The sequence below is a fragment of the Armigeres subalbatus genome, chromosome 2 (assembly GCF_024139115.2).
Source record: "Armigeres subalbatus isolate Guangzhou_Male chromosome 2, GZ_Asu_2, whole genome shotgun sequence".
Lineage (NCBI taxonomy): Eukaryota > Metazoa > Arthropoda > Insecta > Diptera > Culicidae > Armigeres > Armigeres subalbatus.
Genome location: NC_085140.1, coordinates 452,784,280 through 452,798,965, shown reverse-complemented (window position 1 = coordinate 452,798,965; position 14,686 = coordinate 452,784,280). Strand labels below are relative to the sequence as shown.

Genomic DNA, 14,686 nt, shown 5'->3' with positions numbered 1-14,686 from the left:
CGATTTATTCCGCATGGGTTTTCATTTCTGGGTAACGCATAGTTTTTATTGATGATAGAGGCTTACCTTCTTCCGGTGCGTCATTTTCATGATGATCTTCCCATTCGGAGAACTGCAATTAATAAGAAATGAAACCTTGGTAAGCAAACAAGTAAGTTTTGTATTTTAACGATGATTTAAAAACAACCCAACCCAATTTTAAGGTATTCAAATGGTTCGTGATACACATTATCCAACCAGCCAACACGAATATCCGGACAATGTAAGTAATAGCATTTGATTTTCATGATCCCCAATCCATCGTGAAACTTTGTTGCTTTCCCGCACTAACGATGTTATTGGCTCCGTAATTGCGAAAGAGCGGCAACTGGCGATGCCCCTTCCCTATAAAAGTTATATTCATTGCCCTCTCCAGGACGATGATTACAAAAGCCACTGCCAGAACGTGTGGTCTTCGGTACTTGTAGAAAGTAGCGGAAATTTGCTTTCCTGCTCACGACACAAAGATCGGTATTTGGTGAATGTAGGTAAAAGCGAACACTATGCACGTGGTAGGCCTGTTTTTGGCCAACAACTTCGATACTGACCAAACGAACGAAATCTGTCAGAAAGAAACACTGTCGAAGGCTTTTCATGATTAAGCTCATCAGCGAAGTTGTGATTTACGGACTTTTTTTTCTAAATAATTTACAACACATATACATTTTGTCTCGAAGTCTACTTGCCGTACCGGCGATGGGAAGTATAATGCCACGTGTTTAATACATCGAGTCATGAGTATGGTTGAAATATTCGAAAAATATCTTTTAACTAACGGTATCAAGAATTGCCTAAAAACGGTTTATGCGTCTCTTTGTAATAACATAAATAAATTTAAAGAAAATGTGCGATGCGATCGACTCTCCCTCTCACGCCCAATGGTTTTGCTTACATGCATGAGAACCTGGAAGAAACTTTGTTTCTTCGTTGCACGACCCAACGCAGCAGTAGGGTATAGATGGGTATTCTCGAGCGAGATCCCATTCTCGTCACAGCTTTATTATTCTCTAAAATACAGTTGTTTATGCTATCAATGATACGCAAGCTGCAGTTGGTAAATTGTAAAACAGCTATTTTGGGGAGTCAATCGAAATGTGCATTAGCCTCTCTACTGTTTTCATCGTTTCTATTTTACCCTGCCTGGTTGCTTCTCCATAGCCACCCAAATACTTCCTTTGCTTTTCCATTCCAACAAAGTAGGTGATTGACCTTATTTTTCCTTTCGTCCTTTCTTCATAGGATTATTCAATCGTTGTACCAGGCGATGAAATATGCAATTTTCGATTCTTCTTCATGTGGATCGATTAATTTTCATGACTACCAGAGGAAAAGTGTTATTTGTGAGGTTCTCTCTCAACTTTAATTTGTAGTGGTGGCTTTTAATTTTAAATAACTAGTTAGTTAGTTCAGTTACTAGCTAACTAGTAAAGCTGAAAATATTAAAATTTAATCTGAAACAAAATTTAGTCTATCCACTAGTTGGAATGAATAAATGGACAATAATCTGCGTTTATGTGTTTATTTTTAATGTTATGTTGAAATTGGAATACTTTGAAAATCAAAACTCAATATTTTTGATGAAACGGTTTTTCATACAATTTAAATTAATAGATAAATTATTTAAACAAACTTTCATATTCAATATTACTGGTCACACCGAAAACAAACTGGCAGCTCGCGATGATCTGTCATTGCAAAAATTTGAAAAACAAAAAACGGAAAACTTGCGTTCGAGCTTCCGTTTTTCCGGAGGTGGCGAGCGAAAGGCTGTATTTTTTAATTTGGATTATGGTATAACCATAGCATTTTCAATGGAAATTAAAGTTTTTCAGGCGGTTACAGCCATATCTACGAAAAATATCAGGATATTTAGGAATCTTCTTATTCTGTCGATAATTCTAACGTGAAATTTTACTTCAGACCGATGGTTTTCCACGCAACAATTTAAGTCTGTTTTGGTTTAAATCATGGGTAATAGAAAATAAGTTTCCTTCTCACATTTATTCCAGCATGCTTTTGCTTTTGACCAACCCTAGACGTTGTATCAGGATTTGATAATTGAATTTTCCTTGGAATTTGTGGGGTTTGAGTAAGTTACCATCAGCGTGTGATTATGCATTAACACCTCAGCGTCCTCAGCGTGTCAATCGGTGAGCAGCAAGCCATGATGCAGCCTCTTCTTTTCAGATCTTCGCGGCGTGCAGACGCACCCACGAGAGCTGTTATTATCGCATTTCGCTCCGGCTATTTGGGGCCACACAATCCTGCCAGGTTTTTTGTATCCTGACGCTGTTTTCAAAAGGTGAGTGGTTTATGTGCTAATATGTTAAAATAGATGATTAAAAAAAATCACAAGGCAAGTTTGCATTGTTACAAAGCGCGCCTGGAAGACCGCTAGAAAATGGTATTTGGTTTGGAAAATCACAAAGCGCGCCTGGAAGACTGCTGGAAAATTTATTGTGGTTTGAAAATTCACTGCTGGAGAGTAGACTGTGTTTTGGAAAATTACAAAGCCGCGGGAAAATTGGCTGAAGTTTGGAAAATCACAAAACGCGTCCGAAAGACCACTGGAAAATAGATTGTGGTTTGAAAAATCACAAAGAACGTCTGAAAGACCGCGGGAAAATTAGTTTGAATATGTTTGAAAAATCACAAAGCGCGTCTGGAAGATCGCTGGAAAATTTGCTGACATTTGGAAAATCATAAGTCGCGTCCATTGCCCAGCGGTCTAATGGATTGTGGTTTGGAACATCACAAAGCGCGTCTGAAAGACCGCTGGAAAATGGATGATTGTTTGAAAAATCACAAAACGCGTCTGGAAGCCCGCTGTGGCACCACCGACTAGCTGGGAACTGGCTTCATAGTGCTGGGTAAGATGCGCCATCGTGTGATTGGGTGGCAGCCAATCAACGCAAGGATGTGCAAGCTGAGGATTAAAGGCCGTTTCTTCAACTATAGCATCATCAACGTTCTACGCACAGCTGGAGCAGACATACGATGGATGCCCACTGCGGGACGTCAAAATCGTCATCGGTGACATGAACGCACAGGTAGGAAGGGAGGAAATGTATAGACCGGTCATCAGACCGGATAGTCTGCACACCGTATCGAATAACAACGGCCAACGATGCATAAACTTCGCAGCCTCCGGCGGAACGGTAGTCCGAAGCACCTTTTCCCCCCGCAAAAATATCAACAAGGCCACATGGAGATCACCTAACCAAGAAACGGAAAACCAAATCGACCACGTTCTAATCGACGGGAAATTCTTCTCCGACATCACAAACGTCCGCACTTACCGCAGTGCGAATATTGAATCCGACCACTACCTCGTTGCAGTATGCCTGCGCTCAAAACTCTCGACGGTGTACAATACGCGTCGAAGGACACGGCGGCTTAACATTGGGCGGTTACAAGACGGTAGACTAGCCCAAGAATACGCGCAGCAGTTCGAAGTGGCACTTCCAACGGAAGAGCAGCTAGGCGCAGCGTCTCTTGAAGATGGCTGGAGAGATATTCGATCCGCCATTGGTAGCACCGCAACCGCTGCAATTGGCACGGTCCCCCGGATCAGAGAAACGACTGGTATGACGGCGAATGTGAGCAGTTAGCTGAAGAGAAGAATGCAGCATGGGCGAGATTGCTGCAACACCGCACGAGGGCGAACGAGGCACGATATAAACAGGCGCAGAACAGACAAAACTCGATTTTCCGGAGGAAAAAGCGCCAGCAGGAGGATCGAGACCGTGAAGAGACGGAGCAACTGTACCGCGCTAATAACACACGAAAGTTCTATGAGAAGTTGAACCGTTCACGTAAGGGCCACGTGCCACAGCCTGATATGTGTAAGGACATAAACGGGAACCTTCTTACGAACGAGCATGAGGTGATCCAAAGGTGGCGGTAGCACTACGAAAAACACCTGAATGGCGATGTGGCAGACGAAGATGGCGGTATGGTGATGGACCTGGGAGAACGCGCGCAGGACATAATTCTACCGGCTCCGGATCTCCAGGAAATCCAGGAGGAGATTGGCCGGCTGAAGAACAACAAAGCCACTGGGGTTGACCAACTACCAGGAGAGCTATTTAAACACGGTGGTGAGGCACTGGCTAGAGCGCTGCACTGGGTCATCACCAAGATTTGGGAGGAGGAAGTTTTGCCGCAGGAGTGGATGGAAGATGTCATGTGTCCCATCTACAAAAATGGCAATAAGCTGGATTGTAGCAACTACCGCGCAATCACATTGCTGGACGCCGCCTAGAAGGGACTCTCCCAAATTTTATGCCGTCGACTAGCACCAGCTGCAAGGGAGTTCGTGGGGCAGTACCAGGCGAATTTTATGGACGAACGCTCCACCACAGACCAGGTGTTCGCCATTCGCCAAGTAATGCAGAAATGTCGCGAATACAACGTGCCCACACATCATCTATTCATCGACTTCAAAGCCGCATATGACACAATCGATCAGGACCAGCTATGGCAGCTAATGCACGAACACGGTTTTCCGGATAAACTGACACGGTTGATCAAAGCGACGATGGATCGGGTGATGTGCGTAGTTCGAGTTTCAGGGGCATTCTCGAGTCCCTTCGAAACCCGCAGAGGGTTACGGCAAGGTGATGGTCTTTCGTGTCTTCTATTCAACATCGATTTGGAATGAGTAATACGAAGAGCAGGGATTACCACGAGTGGTACAATTTTCAATAAGTCCGTCCAGCTATTTGGCTTCGCCGACGACATAGATATTATGGCACGTAACTTTGAGAAGATGGAGGAAGCCTACATCAGACTGCAGAGGGAAGCTAAGCGGATCGGACTAGTCATCAACACGTCGAAGACGAAGTACATGATAGGAAGAGGCTCAAGAGAAGACAATGTGAGCCACCCACCGCAAGTTTGCATCGGTAGTGACAAAATCGAGGTGGTAGAAGAATTTGTGTACTTGGGCTCACTGGTGACTGCCGAAAATGACACCAGCAGAGAAATTCGGAGACGCATAGTGGCTGGAAATCGTACGTACTTTGGACTTCGCAAGACGCTCCGATCGAATAGAGTTCGCCGCTGTACCAAACTGACAATCTACAAAACGCTAATAAGACCGGTAGTCCTCTACGGACACGAGACCTGGACGATGCTCGTGGAGGACCAACGCGCACTTGGAGTTTTCGAAAGGAAAGTGCTGCGTACCATCTATAGTGGGGTGCAGATGGCGGACGGTACGTGGAAGAGTTGCATCAGCTGTTGGGAGAACCATCCATCGTTCACACCGCGAAAATCGGACGACTGCGATGGACCGGGCACGTAGCCAGAATGTCGGACAGTAACCCGGTGAAAATGGTTCTCGACAACGATCCGACGGGCACAAGAAGGCGAGGTGTGCAGCGGGCAAGGTGGATCGATCAGGTGGAAGATGACTTACGGACCCTCCGTAGACTGCGTGGTTGGCGACGTGTAGCTATGGACCGAGCCGAATGGAGAAGACTCTTATATACCGCACAGGCCACTTCGGCCTTAGTCTGAATAAATAATAATAACATCGATATGTTGAAGGTCAGCTTGATGGTATTACTATACACGAGGCTGATAGTTAGATTAAATAGACGGAATAAGATATTTAGAGTATTGCTGTAATCTATAAAGTTTCTTGACAGGTCAATACCATAACAATTAGTACCAATTTAGTTTAACATTTAAACAATACAATATATTGACTTCCGTATAGTTGGTCTTCGATTGAAAGCTACGATGTTAAGACTAGCTTGTTTTTGAGCTCAATTTTCAAAGGAATTAATCGGTTTATCAAATCCATCATGTTCAATGCCCATCTTTGTCTCGTCTAGAAGATTTTCTTTTGCCATTTTTACGTGAGAAGAAGGGGATTGTAGGGTTTGAGTAACTTACCATCGGCGTGTGATAATGGTGTGATAATGCATTAAACAAGGGCCCCGTACGCCTGTCACTGTCGAACAAAGCTCGTGTACTCTGCATCGAAGCTTAGAACCGGTATTAGGGCGCAATCTTTAATACGAACACATTTATATTCGGTTAGATAATGCAAATAAATTCTTTTTCGAGTCCCTACAATCAAGCAGGTATCTCAAGCATACTATATCGTTATATTGCTGCATGATTGAGTGTATGATTTTGATAAAATATCTAAAATAAAAGTGTGCATAAAAATTGCCTCGCTATAACAAAAAGGTGGTAGAGAATTAACACTGTTGTTTATATTTTAGAATCCAGATGTCGCACATGTCGGGCTAGGGCTTCAGTGCTCCACCTTCTCCCCCAGGCATTACCACCTCAGCCTCTTCTTTTCAGATCTCCACGGCGTGCACATGCACCCACAAAGCGCTGTTGTTATCGCATTTCACTCCGGCTATTTGGGGTCTCACAGAATTCAATCAAATTTCCTCTTGAATTCCATAGAATCGCCCATGCAAAAGTTTATCAAAGTTAATCAAATATGAAAAGAAGATGAGATATTGTCACCAGACAGTACTAAATGTATTGTGAACTAAAAACACGTACTGCCTTCATTTGCATATCTGTTCCATGTACATAGAAATCCCTGCAAATATGGGACAAATGTGCAATGACGGCAGAATATCTCTAACTCAAAACAACTGGAAACAAGGTGTCGGTTTAGTTGGTTCTAATCTTATTGATTGATACTGATATTTTTTGCGCCAAAACCCTGTCACAAACTGCATTGTACTCAGCCACTGCGCTCTTCATTATCAACACAAATAGTACGAAAACCATTCAATTTCCGATTATCACACATTTAATTACCTCAATGATATCGACCTAATTTATGGTGGCCATTAACCTGTTTGGTCAGTAAATAACGCTTTGCTTCCTTGAATTCCCACATGAATCAAGATGACCCATTTACGCAGAAACTTTCTTTTCATTGAATCGCTCGCTGCTGCTATTCACGACTCTTCGGTAGCAACCATACTTCTTCCTTCGTCTACCAACTCGCATAGATTTAGAGCTCTTTTCAGGAAACTTCCTGTCATTTATATTTCTTGACTACAACCGTTCCTCACCTCAACTTTGAACACAGCTTTTAACGAGCTCCCTCATAGTTTTCGTTCTCAAACATGACAGCTTCGCGCGCGTCTGCACTACGACGACCGCGTCGCACCAAGAACTCACTCACCATAGCACTCACTTTCTGCACTAAAGCAGATTACGACAGACTCGGCGACGACGACGGTATGGCATCAGGACCACCTCACAAACGAAAGCATAAAATTCCCGCACCAAAACAACCCCCATTTTCCAAACATCCACCCCTCCCTCAGTAGGCCATTGGCGAAAAGGTACGGCACGTCGCGTGAATTCAGTCACGTGAAGTTCCATTTGCCCCGTAGTCGATTTTATGGGTAACCTGCGGTCGTCGCCGGTCGGCGGTGGTGCCGCGGAGGTTGGGAAAGTCATTCACTGTGGATGCCTACGACCCTTATTGGCGCCACACGTCCCTCAATAGGTCAATGGAGCTAGAACGAAAGCTTGCAACGCTACGATAGATGGCGTAGCTGGAATGTTTGTGTAAAGGGGGTTTGGAAAAAAGTATCTATTTGACACTAATTGAGGGAGCTAAAACACTCCATTTGCAATGTGTAATGTTATTATATTTCTTTCATATAATTTATACAATCCTAAACATACGTTTTCTCTCACACAATTTTCTCAGTTTTCTATCCGATCTTCAGTTACTACTTTATCAGATTTTGCTTAGACCTATTCCTTAAAAATACTCCACCAAAAATGTGGTAACTTAAGGATTCTAAATATCTGCAAAGCGACTTTTAAAAATTCTGAAAAGAGTCTTGCCCCGCAACATCTACGCCAATGACTGGAACCAGAAATGCAGCCGGTGTGTCTTCTGGCTGCAGGGCATCGAACTACAGAATAGGCCGATTCACGAAAAGCAAAAGTGTTGCCAGTAGTGTGGCCAAGTTCCTTCAACTTCCCACATCACATCCAGATTGACTTTCGACAGCCCTTCTCGATGATTGCGTGTTTGAAAAGTTACGTTGTGAAAGCACTCACGGTTGCTTTTCCACCCTTCTGGAGGGGGTTAATGGCAATAGCATTCGTCGAATGAAACCAACTATAGGGGTAATGCTCAACCGACACAGGAAATGAATAACGGGGGAGAGTTGGTGAATGTTTGCCCCCTCACGACCAATCACGGCGCGTGACACAAATTGCATCTACCAAGCGTGCGGCCGGCCAACATCATTTGTTGTTCAAATGTGGCTTTTCATTTGCGATTTTAATTGATTTTTATACGGATGTGAAACGAGTACCTGCCCGGCCGTGTTCTTCGAGTGCACTGAGGTGAAATTGAAAGGGTGAATGGAATTGCAATTTTCGGCTGGCGGGCGAGGAAAATTGAGACGAGACACGTATTGTAATAAATGCGATTATGGGTTAAATAATGGAGCGTTTTCAACATAAATGTGCATATATGAGAGCGTATGAATGAGAGTGCCAATTATGTGCTATTTATTCGAAACGGGCGGAAGAGGTTAAAGCTTATTTCATTTCCCATTTTTTGTGCAATGAAATTCATGTGGCTAATTGGATAATTAACTGAGGGTTGTAAACCGACTGTAGGTGAATTTAATGAATGGAAATAATTTGTAGGATAACAAGACACGTTTAGAAAAAGGTTTATAATAATTATACTAGTGATTATGACACCCAAAATACTGATCAATGCGAATATGTGTTTCCATTTTATCTCCCACTGTCCGGCAGTGCTTTCATAAAAAAAACTGCTTAATCCACCTAACAGTGTTGGTGGTCAAAAAAATGAGTTAGATTTTTTTACGTGTAATATGCGTAGGGGAAGGAGGGTCAATATGCCCTAGCTAAGCATAGACTGCTTTTATGCCTTAGATATAACGATTTTTATGGGTGTTTCAACCTCACGCAACAGTTAAACAATATAGCTAGCCAGTGGCGTAGCCAGAAAATTGGTCTGGGGGGGGGGGGGGGTTCCTGAACATTTTTTTTTTTGAAAAAAAAAATTTCTTCCAAAAATGTTTTCTTTGGGGGTTTAAGAAACGTTAAGAAGCGATTTAGAGCAATACACTTAGAGGTGGTGCACAACATGTCCACCCAAAGTTGTGTGATGGCAATTCGCCGCTTTGCTTGCCGGCGCGGAATGCCGGTTGAGTTTTTCTCCGATAATGGAACAAACTTTATTGGTGCATGTAAAAAAGTTACCCAGCAAATAAGCGTAGACTGCAGTGACACCTTTACTGACGCTAGAACAAAATGGAACTTCAATCCACCATTGGCACCGCATATGGGAGGAGCCTGGGAAAGGCTCGTTCGTTCCGTGAAGGAGGCAATGAAAGTATTTGACGATGGGCGGACGTTGACAAACGAGGTTTTACTGACAACGTTAGCTGAGGCAGAATATATGATAAATTCCCCGCCGCTAACGTATGTTCCACAAGAATCGGCCGAGGATGAGTCGCTAATGCCCAACCATTTTATTCGTGGACTTCCGTCAACAGGCAAAGAAATCTTCAAATCTACAGGCGGAGAAGCAGAGGCACTTGAGACAACTACAAGCGATCACAAAGGCTGGCAGATAATATGTGGAAACGTTGGCTAGGCGAATATCTACCATCAATAAGTCAACGATCAAAGTGGAATTCAGAGTCGGAGCCAATTGTTGAAGGTGAGATAGTATTCATAGCCGACGAAGACAACCGGAAATGTTGGGTACGAGGAGTTGTGCAGCAGTTGATTCGTGGTGCAGATGGGCGCGTGCGACAAGCAATGGTGCGCACAATAAAAGGATTATATAGACGTCCGGTGACTAAGCTGGCGGTACCCGAGGTAAGATCAGTGAACTCTGGCTAGAAGGAACACTCGCAAGAGTTACGGGAGGAGCTGTTGAGGTACCGCGCACTGGCAACACGGTCAACCATGCGCACCTATACATGAAATGACAGAAAGGGAGGTAACCTGGAGATATGATTAGGGTCTTGTATACAGGAGAATAAGAATAGATAAAAGATAACAGAAAAAGCAAAAACAAACCTTATAATAACTATCGGAGCATTTTTATTGCAAAATCATTTAAATGTAAAGCTAATTAATAATTTGAAATATTTCTGGAAGGTAGAATGTAAGTACTGAAAATACTTTAAAGTAAATTTGAATTTAACTATATTTTCAAATATTAAAGATTCCCCCAAAATACATTGTGTCTGTTTGTGAATGGTCGGCGTAGAATTCGACAACAACATAATCATTTTGCCTGTAAGTAAAAATAATCAAGAGAAAAACTAAAAAATTAATTATAAAATAATCCAGTATAGCGCATAACGATAAGGAGAGATTAAGGAAAGTGAGGAGGAGTTGTAAGGACATTTGGAAGATTAGAGGAAACTGTTCATGTAAGTATTAAGTATTTGGAAACCATTGAATTTGAATAAAATATGTCTTACAGTTTTGAGCTGCTAAAAAGGTAAAGAGCTGCTACAGAAAAACAGTGTCCCCTCCGAACAAACTCAAAAATGTCTCAGGTAGCAGTAGCGAGTACCAGCAGTATGGCCAAGGCTTCTAAGAACCAGGCAGGCCACAGGAGCTAGGATCCGAGAATAGGGCGTCCACCAGAGTCTCTTGATTCTCGTGTATACATGGATGAGGCAGTGTGCCATGAGCTACCAAAGCTCACGTAGCATCGATTCCGTGCGACGAGAGAAGCTAGCGCGCATAAAACAACTGAATGAGCGTATCTCAATGTACGTCTCATGAAACTCATCGCATGCGCTAGGAATGCATAGCTGGCGTTACTTAGGCGACGATATTATTGAATGAAAATTAACCCCAAAACCACCCCCGTGGCTACGCCACTGTAGCTAGCTGATGCCATATTAAAATTAGAAAAAATCTCAATCATATTGATAATATTCATATTTCAAAAAAATGGTGATATTTCGTTGCCGGAAAACTCTTGAGGCAAAACTCCTTTTAGCCGGCAGCTCTTAGGGAACAACGTACCACGCGTCGGCACATCAGCATTCTGGTATGGACAGTGCGTGGAGACGCGAGTACATTGTAGGATAGTTCACTAGGGCGTTTTTCCTCGCCGAAATGTTAGATGTTTCATCAAAATGTGAAAAAAATTCAGTTTTTCCTACATTCCTATCTATTATTTTGACACTTCTTTCGCCTAACCTACATAATTTCACGTCTAGTTTTATTAAGGCTATCGCAAAGATGGTAAATATAAGTGATTACCGTTTTGGGGCCTCTTTTCCTAAATATTACTGTGACCATAATTTCTGAGCCCATCCGATTTGGCGAATTTTCTATAGGACAGAACAATGGGACAGGATTGCCCGTCGAATGAAAATTGTCGCGAGTAAATGCTAAGTTCCAAAAAGAACACACACACAAAGCCCAACTGGAGTGCCAACCGGCACATCAGGATTCATACCGGTAAACAACCTGGCAGGCCTCCGGTAACGCTCAACACCTGTCACCTACCGGAGGGTAGTAGGTTCAGATGCACCATTCCTGATTTACGCCGATCCGGCTCTGAACACGGTGTTATAAGGCACCGGAGTCAACCCTTGCATGGACCTCACTGTTTACAAAGGCACCCATGGGATCACACGAGGCAACTATCTACAACAGGTAGAGATAACGGCCCGGAGGGGGGACCCTTTTAACATGAAAACAAATTCTATAAACAATGAAGGAGCAGGCGTTGCGAATGTTTTCGCAAAGAGTGGAAAGCTCCAGTGATGTCGTAGGTAGCAGTAGCGAGTACCAACAGTATGGCCAAGGCTGCTAAGAACCAGGCAGGCCACAGGAGCTAGGATCCGAGAATAGGGCGTCCACCAGAGTCTCTTAATTCTCGTGTATACATAGATGATTGTTAATGTGAGGTACACAAGCTTCGTGAGACTCGCGTGCGCTAAATTTTATGTGCGCGTAGCAGTCATTGCTCAATCTCATCCTTTTTTGTACGCGTGCATGATGTCTGGCATCCACCCCAAAATCGGAAAGTAGTGCTACTCGGGAGGAGCTACAACTTGGGAGGTCCAACCTGATGGAGGTGCGGAAGCGAGTCAACGAGCTCTATGACTTCGTGAAGGACAAGCACAATGTTCACACGTAGATCAAGCTTCTAGTGCATCAAGTCTAGCATCAAGTCCGCCGTTAAAGCTGCTGAGCACGAACAGAACGTGCTCAAAAGAAGAGCGGAAGCAGCTGAAAAAGCACTGAAAGATGCAGCGGAGCATACAACAGTCGAGGCACTGACTGCAAACACCAATGAGCCTCCGGAATACTCGCACGGAGAAGCGAAGCAGGGACTCTCCAGGAGAGCAGAAAGTCCCGAAGAAGCAACGAAACGTGCAAGATTGTGCTAGCGTACTGAAGGCGTCAAGAACGGTGATTGGCAAACTGTGGAAAGTCAGCGGGAGAAGAGAAAGAAGCAGAAGGAGAACGTGGAAAAGAAAAATGAGCAGAAGAAGAAAGAAAAACATCGCCCTTCTTGTGAGAGGGTCAAGGGGGTCGCCTTGATAGACGAAGTGAGCGACAAGAAGACATACGCAGCGATATTACGGAAGGTGAGAGAGGACCCGGTGCTCAAGGACTTGGGTGAAACAGTGGTGAGGACTAGGCGTATTCAGAAGGGGGAATTGCTGTTCGAGCTGAAGAAGGATCCCACGGTCAAGAGCTCGGCCTTCGGGGGGTTGATTGCCAATTCCTTAGGTAGTGAAGGAAACGTAAGAGTTTTAACGCAGGAGGCAGTGGTCGAGTGCAGAAACCTGGACGAGATCACTACGGTAGACGAACTGAGGGATACACTGACCTCACAGTGCACGCTGGACGAAGTTCAGATGACCATTCGGCTGAGGAAAGCGTACGGTGGTACATAAATAGCAGCGATACGACTACAGATAGAAGCTGCCAACAAAATGGTGCAGGTGGGCAAGGTGAAAGTCGGATGGTCAATGTGTCCGTTGAGACTCACCCCTCGAATCACCAAACAGATGGAGCGATGCTTCAAATGTATGGCATTTGGACATCAGGCGCAAAACTGCAGTGGCCACGACAGATCCGGTCTTTGTAGGAAATGTGGTGAAGAAGCACACGTTGCTAGGGACTGCACGAAGCAACCAAGATGCCTGCTCTGCAAACCGGAGGACGGAAACGACCATATGACGGGTGGCTTCCAATGCCCAGCCTACAAGAAGGCGATGGCGGGTCGAGATTAATGGAAATCATCCAGTTAAATCTCAATCAATGCGACACCGCACAGCAGCTGTTGTGGCAGTCGAGAAGCTGGTCGGCCGAAAACCGGTGAACATCGGAGGCGATTTCAATCCTTGGGCAGTGGATTGGGGAAGCAGACTGACTAACGCCAGAGGGTGCAGTTTGCTGGAGGCGCTGGCTAAGCTGGAAGTAAGATTGGGCAACGAAGGTACCGTTAGTACATTTCGCTGAGATGGCAGGGAGTCGATCATCGATGTTACGTTCTGCAGTCCATCGATGGCGAGGAGAGTTTGTGACGACTATACCCATAGCGATCATCAGGCGATCCGGAAGCGCTAGCGAGGGCTTGCGATGCGACGATGCCGAGGAAGTTGGAGCCAACGAATAGCCGGCGGCCAAGTTACTGGTGGAACGAAAATCTTGCCAACCTTTGCGCTGCCTGACTTAGAGCTTTCGACACTTTCAGAGGGCAAGGTCTGAAATGGTCAGAGAGGAGCGAAAGATAGTTTTCCGTGAAGCTAGAATGGATTTCAAACGGGCGATCCAAATTAGCAAGTCCAACTGCTTCAAGGAGTTGTGCCGGGAAGCTGACGCTGATCCTTGGGGTAACGCTTATCGAGTCATGACAAAGAAGATCAGGAGTCCTGCGTCGCCAGCCGAAATGTGTCCGGACAAGCTGAAGATCATCGTGGACGGCCTTTTCCCGCAACATGGATCGTACGCCGTACGAAGATGAATACCGAGTAACCGCGGCAGGTATGCAAGTCCGGGTCCGGATGAAATAACAAATGTTGCTCAAAAATCCGCGATTTTGGCGTTCCCGGACCTGTTCAGGATGGTGCTTCAGAAGTGTTTAGTAGATGGTAATTTTCCGGATACGTGGAAGAAAATGGAAAGGGTAATCCTTAATAGGCTTACACAGTTCATGGAGGGTGAGACTGGCTTATCGCAAAAACAGTTCGAATTCCGTAAAGCAGACCGGCTGTAGATCCAATCCAGACAGTCATTGAAGATGCAGAGAGGGCGTCCAAAAGAAGAGGAGTGACAATAGAATCTGCGCGGTAGTGACGATTGACGTCAAAAACGCGTTCAATAGTGCCAGCTGGGAGGCCATCGCCACAGCGCTGCACGGAATGCGGATCTCCGACTTCCTGTGTAAGATCCTTAGGAGCTACTTTCAGAACCGGATTCTGGTTTACGACACGAACTCGGGGCAGAAGCCAAGCAGGGTTACGGTGGGCGTTCCACAAAGGTCCATACTAGGCCCAACGATATGGAATGTGATGTACAACAGGGTGCTGATGCTGAAGTTGCCCAAAGGCGTAAAGATTTACGGATTCGCGGATGATGTCGTCCTAACGATAACCGGTAA

General features: G+C 44.6%; 1 protein-coding gene across 1 annotated transcript in view; it reads right to left on the bottom strand.

Annotated features, from left to right (window-relative positions):
• The window catches only part of LOC134213770 (transient receptor potential-gamma protein), a 395,710-nt gene that overhangs the window by 110,174 nt on the left and 270,850 nt on the right, over positions 1–14,686 (bottom strand). Inside the window, exon 4 of the mRNA XM_062693089.1 lies at positions 67–112. The gene's annotated coding sequence lies outside the window, so the exon portion shown is untranslated. The remainder of the gene's footprint in view (positions 1–66; positions 113–14,686) is intronic.